Source organism: Anolis sagrei, chromosome 3 (genome assembly GCF_037176765.1).
Source record: "Anolis sagrei isolate rAnoSag1 chromosome 3, rAnoSag1.mat, whole genome shotgun sequence".
Classification (NCBI taxonomy): domain Eukaryota; kingdom Metazoa; phylum Chordata; class Lepidosauria; order Squamata; family Dactyloidae; genus Anolis; species Anolis sagrei.
The window spans coordinates 7,437,833-7,452,089 of record NC_090023.1 but is presented as its reverse complement, the minus strand read 5'-3'; the positions used below and the strand labels follow the sequence as shown (position 1 = coordinate 7,452,089).

The following is a 14,257-nucleotide window of genomic DNA, read 5'->3' as shown; positions in this document are numbered from 1 at the left end:
GAGGGCCACTTCACCTAGTAACAGCCAATCCTGTGACATCACAGAGGGCCACTTCACCTAGCAACAGCCAATCCAGTGACATCACAGAGGGCCACTTCACCCAGCAACAGCCAATCCAGTGACATCACAGAAGGCCACTTCACCCAGCAACAGCCAATCCAGTGACATCACAGAAGGCCACTTCACCCAGCAACAGCCAATCCAGTGACATCACAGAAGGCCACTTCACCCAGCAACAGCCAATCCAGTGACATCACAGGCCACTTCACCTAGCAACAGCCAATCCAGTGACATCACAGAGGGCCACTTCACCCAGCAACAGCCAATCCAGTGACATCACAGAAGGCCACTTCACCTAGCAACAGCCAATCCAGTGACATCACAGAAGGCCACTTCACCTAGCAACAGCCAATCCAGTGACATCACAGAGGGCCACTTCACCTAGCAACAGCCAATCCAGTGACATCACAGAGGGTCACTTCACCTAGCAACAGCCAATCCAGTGACATCACAGAGGGCCACTTCACCTAGCAACAGCCAACCCAGTGACATCACAGAGGGCCACTTCACCCAGCAACAGCCAATCCAGTGACATCACAGAGGGCCACTTCACCCAGCAACAGCCAATCCAGTGACATCACAGAAGGCCACTTCACCTAGCAACAGCCAATCCAGTGACATCACAGAGGGCTACTTCACCCAGCAACAGCCAATCCAGTGACATCACAGAGGGCCACTTCACCTAGCAACAGCCGATGCAGTGACATCACAGAGGGCCACTTCACCTAGCAACAGCCAATCCAGTGACATCACAGAAGGCCACTTCACCTAGCAACAGCCAATCCAGTGACATCACAGAGGGCCACTTCACCTAGCAACAGCCAATCCAGTGACATCACAGAGGGTCACTTCACCTAGCAACAGCCAATCCAGTGACATCACAGAGGGCCACTTCACCTAGCAACAGCCAATCCAGTGACATCACAGAGGGCCACTTCACCCAGCAACAGCCAATCCAGTGACATCACAGAGGGCCACTTCACCCAGCAACAGCCAATCCAGTGACATCACAGAAGGCCACTTCAACTAGCAACAGCCAATCCAGTGACATCACAGAGGGCTACTTCACCCAGCAACAGCCAATCCAGTGACATCACAGAGAGCCACTTCACCTAGCAACAGCCAATCCAGTGACATCACAGAGGGCCACTTCACCTAGCAACAGCCAATCCAGTGACATCACAGAGGGCCACTTCACCTAGCAACAGCCAATCCAGTGACATCACAGAGGGCCACTTCACCTAGCAACAGCCAATCCAGCGACATCACAGAGGGCCACTTCATCTAGTAACAGCCAATCCAGTGACATCACAGAGGGCCACTTCACCTAGCAACAGCCAATCCAGTGACATCACAGAGGGCCACTTCACCTAGCAACAGCCAATCCAGTGACATCACAGAGGGCCACTTCACCTAGCAACAGCCAATCCAGTGACATCAGAGAGGGCCACTTCATCTAGTAACAGCCAATCCAGTGACATCACAGAGGGCCACTTCACCTAGCAACAGCCAATCCAGTGACATCACAGAGGGCCACTTCATCTAGTAACAGCCAATCCAGTGACATCACAGAGGGCCACTTCACCTAGCAACAGCCAATCCAGTGACATCACAGAGGGCCACTTCACCCAGCAACAGCCAATCCAGTGACATCACAGAAGGCCACTTCACCTAGCAACAGCCAATCCAGTGACATCACAGAGGGCTACTTCACCCAGCAACAGCCAATCCAGTGACATCACAGAGGGCCACTTCACCTAGCAACAGCCGATGCAGTGACATCACAGAGGGCCACTTCACCTAGCAACAGCCAATCCAGTGACATCACAGAAGGCCACTTCACCTAGCAACAGCCAATCCAGTGACATCACAGAGGGCCACTTCACCTAGCAACAGCCAATCCAGTGACATCACAGAGGGTCACTTCACCTAGCAACAGCCAATCCAGTGACATCACAGAGGGCCACTTCACCTAGCAACAGCCAATCCAGTGACATCACAGAGGGCCACTTCACCCAGCAACAGCCAATCCAGTGACATCACAGAGGGCCACTTCACCCAGCAACAGCCAATCCAGTGACATCACAGAAGGCCACTTCAACTAGCAACAGCCAATCCAGTGACATCACAGAGGGCTACTTCACCCAGCAACAGCCAATCCAGTGACATCACAGAGAGCCACTTCACCTAGCAACAGCCAATCCAGTGACATCACAGAGGGCCACTTCACCTAGCAACAGCCAATCCAGTGACATCACAGAGGGCCACTTCACCTAGCAACAGCCAATCCAGTGACATCACAGAGGGCCACTTCACCTAGCAACAGCCAATCCAGCGACATCACAGAGGGCCACTTCATCTAGTAACAGCCAATCCAGTGACATCACAGAGGGCCACTTCACCTAGCAACAGCCAATCCAGTGACATCACAGAGGGCCACTTCACCTAGCAACAGCCAATCCTTTGACATCACAGAGGGCCACTTCACCTAGCAACAGCCAATCCAGTGACATCAGAGAGGGCCACTTCATCTAGTAACAGCCAATCCAGTGACATCACAGAGGGCCACTTCACCTAGCAACAGCCAATCCAGTGACATCACAGAGGGCCACTTCATCTAGTAACAGCCAATCCAGTGACATCACAGAGGGCCACTTCACCTAGCAACAGCCAATCCAGTGACATCACAGAGGGCCACTTCATCTAGTAACAGCCAATCCAGTGACATCACAGAGGGCCACTTCACCTAGCAACAGCCAATCCAGTGACATCACAGAGGGTCACTTCATCTAGCAACAGCCAATCCAGTGACATCACAGAGGGTCACTTCATCTAGTAACAGCCAATTCGGTGACATCACAAAGGGCCACTTCACCTAGCAACAGCCAATCCAGCGACATCACAGAGGGTCACTTCATCTAGTAACAGCCTTTGTGGTACCAACAGACATGTGTACAAACATACTTTAGATATAGAAGATAGATAAATAAAGCTTTTTTTTCCTCCTGGTGGTACTGAAAATAGTGTGTGTCTTAACTATCGATGGTATCTTAGAATGGAAGAAATGCAGCAATAACATAATACATTTTCCAAAGTTTGTTTCTTTTATACAGTCATTCTACACACACACACACACACACATACACAATATTAGAGGTAGGCACACAAACAGGCTATTCTTACCGCATCAGCAGGACTTCCTTCCTGAATCCTGAGATTCAAATGTGGTCTTAAATTCTGCAAAAACAACACCACTTTGCCTTTGACCCAACCAGGCGGCCCGGTGGTTCTTGCCTAACGCCCGTCTGGCCCTCTTAAGCCCCACAAAGCTCTCTATTATTAGCAAAGGCCAACCTGCTCTCCCTAACCGCAAAGTATTAGCCTGGATCAGCCGGCTATTTCCAGCGGGACAAAAATCCTGTGCCTGCCAATGCAACGCCTTCAGCCTCACGGCATCAACAAGGCCAAAAGAGTGAGCGAAAAACGGGATAAGCTAAACACGTAAACAAACAGTACAGTGGAGACGCCACTCATAAATATTGTCATCATCGGTACATCTTTATTGATGCAGATTGAGCATCCCTTTCCCAGCAAGCCAAAATACTCCATATGAGTAGCCGAAATAGTGACGCCTTTGCTTTCTGGTGGATCAATGTACACAAACTTTCTTTTACACACACAATTATCATAAATATAGTGCATAAAATTACCTCCAAGGTATATGTGAAACATAAATGAACTTTGTGTTTCAACTTTGGTCCTGTCTCCAAGACGTTTCATTACATACACATCCGTAGGGATACCAAGGTACTTGTCTATAAAGCTATTCCCCTCCCAACTGTGCTCTATGCCTGCGAAACGTGGACTGTCTACAGACGTCACATGCAACTCCTGGAACGATTCCATCAGCGCTGCCTCTGGAAAATCCTGCAAATCTCTTGGGAAGACAAGTGGACAAACGTCAGCGTGCTGGAAGAAGCAAAGACCACCAGCATTGAAGCGATGGTCCTCTGCCATCAACTCCGCTGGGCCGGCCACGTTGTCCGGATGCCTGACCACCATCTCCCAAAGCAGTTGCTCTACTCTGAACTTAAGAACGGAAAACGGAACGTTGGTGGACAGGAAAAGAGATTTAAAGATGGGCTCAAAGCCATCCTGAAAATCTCTGGCATAGACACTGAGAACTGGGAACCCCCGGCCCTTGAGCACTCCAGCTGATGGTCAGCTGTAACCAGCAGTGCTGCAGAATTCGAGGAGGCACGAGTGGGGGGTGAAAGAGAGAAACGTGCCAGGAGAAAGGCACATCAAGCCAACCCTGACCGGGACCGCCTTTCACCTGGAAACCAATGCCTTCACTGTGGGAGAAGATGCGGGTCAAGAATAGGGCTCCACAGCCACCTACGAATCCACAAGGAAACCCATCATGGAAGACCATCTTACTCATCCAACAAGGGATCGCCTAAGTAAAAGTAAGTACAGGTATTCCAAAATCTGGGTGGGAGAGGGGAATCCAAAATCCAATATATACATCTACATATACATACACACACACACATACACACCTACAAATACACACACAGGTTGATATCCCTTAGTAGGAAATCCAAAATATTCCAAATCCCAGCACTGTCGACATAGGTAGCTGAAACTGTGACCCTTTTGTTTTCTAATAGTTCAATGTACACAAGCTTTGTATTGTCGAAGGCTTCCATGGCTGGAATCACTGGGTTAATGTAGGTTTTTCAGGCTAAATGGCCATGTTCCAGAAGCATTCTCTCCTGACGTTTTGCCTGCATCTATGGCAGGCACCCTCAGAGGTTGTGAGACCATCCACCTTTCTCTTGCCTTTGCGTCAGCCAAATCTGCTCTGCATTGTAGCAATGGAGGCGCCTTAAGCAATTATCAGTGAAGACTCTCAACTCAGGAAAACCCTGGGCTTCATCAATAATTTCTGCCTTCTGTCTCCTCTATTGTGGACTCAATTTTACCCACAGGCTTCTGAACGCCTTGCTATTGACTGAGAATTATGGGCCACTTCCATTAGATGTTATAAAGGAAGGAGGTCATCACCTTTCCGAGAAATGGGAGGAACAATTCAACACAAAGCCCCGCATGTGTGCATCAAGACCTTCTACTAATACCTAGAGGACCCACAGTTACAACCAGGGTTAAACTCTTGTGTTGGCAGGACTGATGACTTGAAGGTTGGGTTGCTGACCTGAATGTTGCCGGTTTGAATCCAACCCGGGGAGAGCGAAGATGAGTGTTGCACTCCAGGACAGGAATAACCCTCTGACTTTAAAACACTTTATGTTGAGTAGGGCAAAACAATCCTTTTATTGAAAACAAGTAAAAGCAGCAAAGTAAAAAAGTATTTTAAAGGAATAGGTAAATCCAATTAGGTAAGGAGACAAGCAGGAACAAATTAGTCCAAGGTAAAGTTCAGCAAAGTCCCAAAACAATGTCCACACTTCTCTAACAAAATCCAAAGAACCAGGAAACGTTGATCCAAGGCACGAGTATGTAATCACAAGAGACAAAAAGCCAAACCAAGAAACAAGAAATCCTTATGCATGAGTCTTCCAACCACGGCTTCCATGAAACAAGGGCAAGAACTGAGCAGGATTCTAAATGATGCTTCATCTGGCTATATTTCCCATGCTTGGGAAGCACATGGGAACTGGTTTTGCTTTCCTTGAGTGGCCCTTATCTTTTTCTGTCGGAGCCTGGCAGAACGCTGAAGGCCTTGCTCGACCTGTCTGTTTTGACTAATTTCCACCCACCTATCTATGTGCTCATTAGTTTCTGCAGATGCCAAGTTGTTTTCAAGCCCCAAATCCTGGGAATTCTCTGGAAGCAATTCAGGGAGAAAGCCATCATCCCTATGCCCTGTAGGAACATTCTCATGAGAAACTACACTCTGAACAGGTGTCTCTATGTCATTCTCTGCATCAACATCACTGACCAAACCATTGCCATCTTGAACCTCATTTACATCATTCCCCACATCCAAAGCACCCTGATCCTGAAAAACAATCACAGGTTGAACTCCAACAATGAGGTCCCTCTGTCAGCTCCAGCTCCCCACAAGGATAGTAAAAACATTAAAAAAAAACATCAGGGCGTCCCCTGGGCAAAATCCTTGCAAATGGCCTATTCTCCCACACCAGAAGCAACTTGCAGTTTCTCAAGTTGCTCCTGACATGAAAAAAATAGTCAGCAACAACAAAAATGCAGTTCAGTAAGTAGTACTATATGCAAGAAGTGAACATCTTAATTTCTGATGCATAGAAAAATCCTTTCTATATTATATAGCTCTCCCTTCAGGAAGAAGGCATGCTTCACAATAGTTCTGCACGGTAGAATGAGCTAAGAGATATTAGGTAGGGAAAACTGTCTCCCCAAATTCCCCTAAGCCAAGGATTTGAACTCAGAGCTCCTCTGCCTCCATCCCAACACTTTTCTCACACAATCTCTTATGCACTCATCCCTTCTCCCCCTCTCATCCAATGCTAAAGAAATGCAGGCAAAACATCAGGAGAAATGACTCTAGAACATGGCCCTATAGCCTGAAAAAACCCAAAAGAACCTAGTGATTCCAGCCATGAAAGCCTTCGACAATACACTAAAGAAAACAATTTAATGATTGGGTTGTTGTAGGTTGTTTGGGCTATATGGCCATGTTCTAGAAGCATTCTCTCCTGATGTTTCACCTGCATCTATAGCTAGCATTCTCAGAGGTTGTGAGGTCTGTTGGAGCTAGGAACAGACCTCACAGCCTCTGAGGATGATTACCTCCTTTATAACATCTAATGGAAGTGGTTCCTAGCGCCAACAGACCTCACAACCTGCTTCTAGAACATGGCCATATAACCCGAAAAACCTACAACAACCCAGTGATTCCAGCCATGAAAGCCTTCAACAGTACAATTAAATGATTGATCAATAATAGTTTTAAGCAACCTGGAAGAAGTTAACCATACAGTCACACTGATGGAGCTAGAGATTGCTAAGATGCATATGAACTATTAGAATTAATGCATTTTCGCACCACTTGAACTGCAAAGGTAAAATCCTATGGAATCATAGGAGTTGTAGTTTGGTAAAGCACCAGCAGTCTTTGGCAGAGAAGGCTAACGATATTGCAAAGCTACAACTCCCAGGATTCAAAAGCATTGAGCCATGGCAGTGAGGGTGGAGTCAAACCAAACTAATTCTACAGTGTAGATGTGCCACTAGGTAAAGGTAAGGTAAATGTTTTCCCCTGACATGAAGTCCAGTCATGTCCGACTCTGGGGTGTGGTGTTCATCTCCATTTCTAAGCCGAAGAGCCGGCATTGTCCGTAGACACCTCCAAGGTCATGTGAATGGCATGATTGCATGGAGTGCTGTTACCTTCTCGCCGGAGCGGTACCTATTGATCTACTCACATCTGCATGTTTTTCAACTGCTAGGTTGGCAGAAGCTGGAGCTGACAGCGGAAGCTCACACCGCTCCCCAGATTTGAACCTACGGCCTTTCAGTCAACAAGCTCAGCAGCTCAGCGCTTTAACCCACTGCACCACTTGGGGTTCCTATGATGTGCCCTTAGAGATAGCATATTAACCAAGTAGTCAGGTCTACAAAAGTTAAATCCAAAAAATGTAGGGGATCAATTACATTTTGAGAACCCAACAACTTTACTTCCTACTAAAAAAACCTCTGATGGTGGTGGTACACAGAAAAGCCCCCTTCCCCTCCAAAACTGACAATTCTAGCAGGTTTGCATAGAGTTCTATTGCCTGGCTGGACTACAACTCCCATTATCCTCTATCAGGACTCTTTCCGAAACCCCACCAGTATTTTAAGTTGTATCACAAAGGGTATGTGTACCAAGCTTGGTTCAGAACCATCACGATTAGGAGGTGCATGGCTCTCCAGATGTGGGTTAATGACAATTACCATCATCCTTTGGCATTCTCCCTCACACTGCACCAGTATTTTAAGGAGGATTGGGATGGGTTGATGTGCCAAGTTTCATCCAGTTTCATCAAGCCATGTAGGAGCCATCCTGGAACATACATACATACATATTTCCAGGTTTTAATATATAGAGATATAGATGAGCAAATCCATGGCTACAGAGACATGGAAGTCTCTGCTAAGTGCAATAATCTCCATTGTGAGGCCTGCCAGGAGAGAAGGAAGGGAAATATCCCCCCAACAGAGACATTCTGGACAATGCACTCCAAGGCCCACACATAACACGGGAGGCATTGTGTAGCATGGTCTCAAGGGATGCTCCAAATGACAGGACAAGACCTTCCCCATCAATAATGTAGAGTGTTCCATGAATAATAAACAAGAGTATTTCAATGCCTGCCCCCCCCCCCCCCCCAACAGGCTTAAGGCTTTCTGCATCCAGTCTATTAAAGCACCGGAGACCTGTAACTACTGGGCTATAATTTGCTATTACACAAGCCTGCAAAATGTCTGTTAGAGTTAACTTATTTGCTGGAACTGAGTTCCTTCCTCCCTTTCTGGCATTGGCCTCACTTCCTTACAAGGCTCTTGGCGACTGATGCATCTTGGGTGCTCCCTTAACACAGCAATGTGGTTTTAACAACATGTTCTTGCTGATTTATTGTACAAAGCAGCCTGCAACCCTCAAGCATTTGCATCAGAAGAGGAGAAATAATGTGAGTGCACAACAGGATGCTCCTCATTCTATTCCCTTCTTTGAACTTCCATAGAGAGACACAGAGAAACCATTGTCCCAGAAGTCTCCCTTCAGTTCATGATTAACTGTTTCCTCTTCTGGTTTGCCCCTTTGTGCCCTTTTGGGGGTCTTTCTGATCTTTAAACTGCTTACATTCAGTGCAACTCTTTCCTCTCGTTGGCTTAGAATCATAGAATCAAAGAGTTGGAAGAGACCTCCTGGGCCATCCAGTCCAACCCTATTCTGCCAAGAAGCAGGAATATTGCATTCAAATCACCCCTGACAGATGGCCATACAGCCTCTGTTTAAAAGCCTCCAAAGAAGGTGTCTCCACCGCACTCTGGGGCAGAGAGTTCCACTGCTGAACAGTTCTCACAGTCAGGAAGTTCTTCCTCATGTTCAGATGGAATCTCCTTTCTTGTAGTTTGAAGCCATTGTTCCACATCCTAGTCTCCAAGGAAGCAGAGAACAAGCTTGCTCCCTCCTCCCTGTGACTTCCTCTCACATATTTATACATGGCTATCATATCTCCTCTCAGCCTTCTCTTCTTCAGGCTAAACATGCCCAGCTCTTTAAGCTGCTCCTCATAGGGCTTGTTCTCCAGACCCTTGATCGTTTGAGTCACCCTCCTCTGGACACATTCCAACTTGTCAATATCTCTCTTGAATTATGGTGCCCAGAACTGGACACAATATTCCAGGTGTGGTCTAACTAAGGCAGAATAAAGGGGTAGCATGACTTCCCTAGATCTAGACACTATGCTCCTATTGATGCCGGCCAAAATCCCATTGGCTTTTTTTGCCACCATATCACATTGTTGGCTCATGTTTAACTTGCTCTCCACGAGGACTCCAAGATCTTTTTCACACGTACTGCTATCGAGCCAGGCTTCGTCCCCCATTCTGTATCTTTGCATTTCGTTTTTCCTGCCAAAGTGGAGTATCTTGCATTTGTCACTGTTGAACTTCATTTTGTTAGTTTTGGCCAATCATCTCTCTAATCTGTAAAGATTGTTTTGAATCCTGCTCCTGTCCTCTGGAGTATTGACTATCCCTCCCAATTTGGTATCATCTGCAAACTTGATGATCATGCCTTCTAAGCCTTCATCTAAGTCATTAATACAGATGTTGAGCAGGACCAGGACGGAACCCTGCTGATGGCACTCTGCTCGTCACTTCTTTCCAGGATGAAGAGAAAGCATTAGTGAGCACCCTCTTTGTTCATCCATTTAACCAATTACAGATCCACCTCACCGTAGTTTTGCCTAGCCCACATTGGACTAGTTTCCTTGCCAGAAGGTCATGGGGGACCTTGTCAAAGAAGGCCTTCCTGAAATCCAGATACGCTACATCCACGGCATTCCCCGCATCTACCCAGCTTGTAGCTCTATCGAAGAAAGAGATCAGATTAGTCTGGCATGACTTGTTTTTGATAAATCCATGTTGACTATTAGCAATGACCGCATTTGTTTCTAAGTGTTTGCAGAGCACTTCCTTAACAATCTTTTCCAGAATCTTGCCTGATATCGACGTGAGGCTGACAGTCCAGTTCTCCATCCATCAGTAACCAACGGCTCGCTCCCATGTCCAGGGAGAGGATAATCAATTGTGGGTTTCAATCAAACTTTAAGGAAATGATCCAACAGTACAGTGAGCTATTGGTATCCAATATGGATTGGTTCCAGGACCCCACATGGATACCAAAATCTGTGCTTTCCCAAGTCCCATTATATGCAATGGACACTGGGTTATTATTCCAGGTGATCAAAGCAGAATAGAGTAAGGCGATGACTTCCCTCACTCTAAACACTTTGGTCCCGTTGATGTTCTGGGTGGCCCTTGTGGTCTCACTCTAAGATTCTACTATTCTATCCCATCAAATATGAGTTCAGCACCTTGGATAGTTCATGTAAGGATCAGATTAATATCCAGAGTGGATTCACTTTCCTCCCTGGCATTGTTGTAATTTTAGAGTTTTTTTAATACTGGTAGCCAGATTTTGTTCATTTTCATGGTTTCCTCCTTTCTGTTGAAATTGTCCACATGCTTGTGGATTTCAATGGCTTCTCTGTGTAGTCTGACAACAACAACAGAGAGGAAACAAACAAGGACATCTAATCACCCCTCAACAAAAGATTGCTCTAAGCACTGCCAGGCCATCAAATGCTAATCAAGGTGGTCAGTTGAAATATTCACACCTAGCTCCTGCAGACAAGAGTCCTTTGTCCCACCCTGGTCATTCCACAGACATAGAAACCCTTTTCCCTAGTTCCAACAGACCTCACTACCTCTGAGGATGCTTGCCATAGATGCAGGCGAAATGTCAGGAGAGAATGCCTCTAGACCATGGCCATATAGCCCGAAAAAACCTACAACAACCCAGGAAATACAATGGCATGGACACCTCTCAGGATGCTTGCCACAGATGCTGGTGAAACGTCAGGAGAGAATGCCTCTAGACCATGGCCCAAAAAAACCTACAACAACCCAGGAAATACAATGGCATGAACCCCCCTGATACAACAATACAGGTTGCTCATCACAGGTTGTGGCAGTTTGCACTTTTAACACACACAGGCCTTATGCTGGGATGCTTTTATCATATATTTGTACTAAGATGGAAAAGCAACACCTTGATGTGCTTTTACATCCTACGAATTCACTCAGTTTACTTTTCCTTGAAACAGAACAACCCAGAGTGATGAAGTGGCCACACTCTAAAGCAAGCTTTTTGATGTCTCTTTGCCTTCAAATGCACTTGAAAACAGCTAAGCAAGCAGCAGCATGCGCCTTGAAAACTCATCTCAAAGACTCCGGCACAAAAACGCAAACACATACACATTTCTGCTTTGTGTTCAGGAGCTCCTTTGAGAGGGGGGAAAATCCATACTTTGTTGTAAAATCCTCCTGCCACAAGAGAACAGGAGAAGAGGGGGAAAGAGAGAGAATGACATGACTCAATCTGTAATTATGTCGGCTTGTAACCTCTGGGCAAGGCAGGAACAGTTCAACCGCCTAGTAATTAAAGCATCATCCAGAAACCACACCGCAAAAAACAACATATTCTCATTCATTTTCCACAATATCTTCCATGCTGTTATTTCTTACAAAGGAAGAGAGCCGAGGCATCTTCTAAGTGACAGACGACAAATCAAGGTGATTACACAGGATACAATGTGAAATAGCCAAAAGTCCAATAGCAGTAACTGCAACATCCAATAGTCACAACATCTAATAGCCACAAGGTGAAATAACCACAAAGTAAATAGCTACAACTCCCAAATGTCACAATGTCCAATAGCCAAAATGTGAAATAGTTGCAAGTCCAATAGTCACATCCAGTAGCCACAAGTTGGAATAGTTGCAAAAATGACCAATAGTCACAATGACCAATAGCCATAAAGTCCAATAGCAACAAAAGTCAATTTCTGCAACATCCAATAGTCACAACATCCAATAGCCATAAGGTGAAATAGCCACAAAGTAACATAGCTGCAACTCCCAAATGTCACAATGTCCAATAGCCACAAGGTAAAATAGCTGCAATGCCCAATAGTCACAATGTCCAATAGCCACAATGTCCAATAACCACAAAAGTCAACATCTGCAACATCCAATAGTCACAACATCCAATAGCCACAAAGTGAAACAGCCACAAAGTAACATAGCTGCACCTCCCAAATGTCACAATGTCCAATAGCCACAAGGTGAAATAGTTGCCCAATAGTCACATGCAGTAGCCACAAGGTGAAGTAGCCACGATGTGGAATAGCTGCAATGCACAGTAGTCAGAATGATAATAGCCACCATGTCCAATAGCCACAAGGTGAAATAGCTGCAATGCCCAATTGTGACATCCAATAGCCACAATGTGAAAAATCTGCAATGCACAATAGTCACAATGTTTAATAGCCACAATGTCCAATAGCCACAAAAGTCAATAGTTGCAACATCCAATAGTCACAACATCCAATACCCACAAGGTGAAATATCTGCAATGCCCAAAAGTCACATCCAGTAGTCACAGTGTGAAATAGCTGCAATGCCCAATAGTCACAATGTGAAATAGCCACAAAAGTCAATATCTGCAACATCCAATAGTCACAACATCCAATAGCCACAAAGTGGTTTAGCAACAAAGTGACATAGCTGCAATGCCCAATAGTTATAATGTCCAACAGCCTCAAGATCCAATAGCCACAAAGATCAACAGCTGCAATGCCCAATAGTCACAATGTTTAATAGCCACAATGTCCAATAGCCACAAAAGTCAATAGCTGCAACCTCCAATAGTCACAACATCCAATAGCCTCAAGGTAAAATATCTGCAATTCCCAAAAGTCACACCCAGTAGTCACAATGTGAAATAGCTGCAATGCCCAATAGTCACAACGTGAAATAGCCACAAAAGTCAATATCTGCAACATCCAATAGTCACAACATCCAATAGCCACAAGGTAGCTTAGCAACAAAGTGACATAGCTGCAATGCCCAATAGTTATAATGTCCAACAAAGTCCAACAGCCACAAAGATCAACAGCTGCAATGTCCAATAGTCACAGCATCCAATAGCCACCAGGTGAAATAGCCACAAAGTAAAATATCTGCAATGTCCAATAGCCACAATGTACAATAACCACAATATGAAATAGCCAAAATGTGAAATAGCTACAACATGAAGTACCTGCAATGTCCAGTTGTCTCAAGACACCATAGCCTCAAGGTAAAATAGCCACTAAGTCCAATAGCCATAAGATGTAATAGCCACTGGGTCCAATAGCCAAAATGTGAAATAGGCACAGGTTTCTAGTCTTCTTCAGACTTTCCTTGGAACAGAACGTGTATCTAGTACTGCCACAGTCCATTGTTGCTTTCCTCATGTGGAAAACAAAGGTATCTGGTTCATATTGCAACTTTCCTTGTGAGCAAGAACCCTGAGCTTCCAGACAGGTTTACACAACTTGAGTCTAAAAAGTAGGAAAGAAAGGATAAGGCAAACTGAAGATGAACTATGGATGTTTATACTAAATCCCATTTGTTTTATAGTTCAAGACAGCATGCCAAAGATGTAAGAGTGCAGAGGAATTCATTGTTCTCTCTTCAGAAAAGAGCAGTTAGCTTTGCACAGGACAGGGTTATCTGGATCTCAAGAGAAGATACTTCCCTGTAATGAATTGAGTTGACATTTTATTACCCGTCTATTATGGTTCTTTGTCCCTCGTCCTCCTCAGAAGGCCAATAAGGGGAGCAACTGCTTGCATTGCAACGTCTCAATACTATGTTAACTGACAACACATCTCAGGCAAAATGCCTTTTTTGATGAGGTCAGTTTTAATTGTGTTATTATTTTTTATTTGCATCCAGAGGAGAAGAATCCAGCATCCCATTGTTCAACATAGGAAAGTGAAATCATCAGCTCCGGTCCAAGATCTCCGGCTGCCAAAAAAGCAGAGACCAGGAAGCCAACCAATTACTGGAAAGCCTCTCCGTTTACTGGAAA

General features: G+C 45.4%; 1 protein-coding gene across 3 annotated transcripts in view; it reads right to left on the bottom strand.

Moving 5' to 3' along the window:
• GDPD5 (glycerophosphodiester phosphodiesterase domain containing 5) overlaps positions 1 to 14,257 on the bottom strand; it is a 300,231-nt gene that overhangs the window by 238,311 nt on the left and 47,663 nt on the right. Inside the window, exon 1 of one of the 3 annotated variants that reach the window (XM_067466462.1) lies at positions 3,244 to 3,317. The exons of the other annotated variants lie outside the window; for them this stretch is intronic. The gene's annotated coding sequence lies outside the window, so the exon portion shown is untranslated. Of the gene's footprint in view, positions 1 to 3,243; positions 3,318 to 14,257 lie in introns of those variants that run through there. 3 annotated transcript variants of the gene reach the window in all.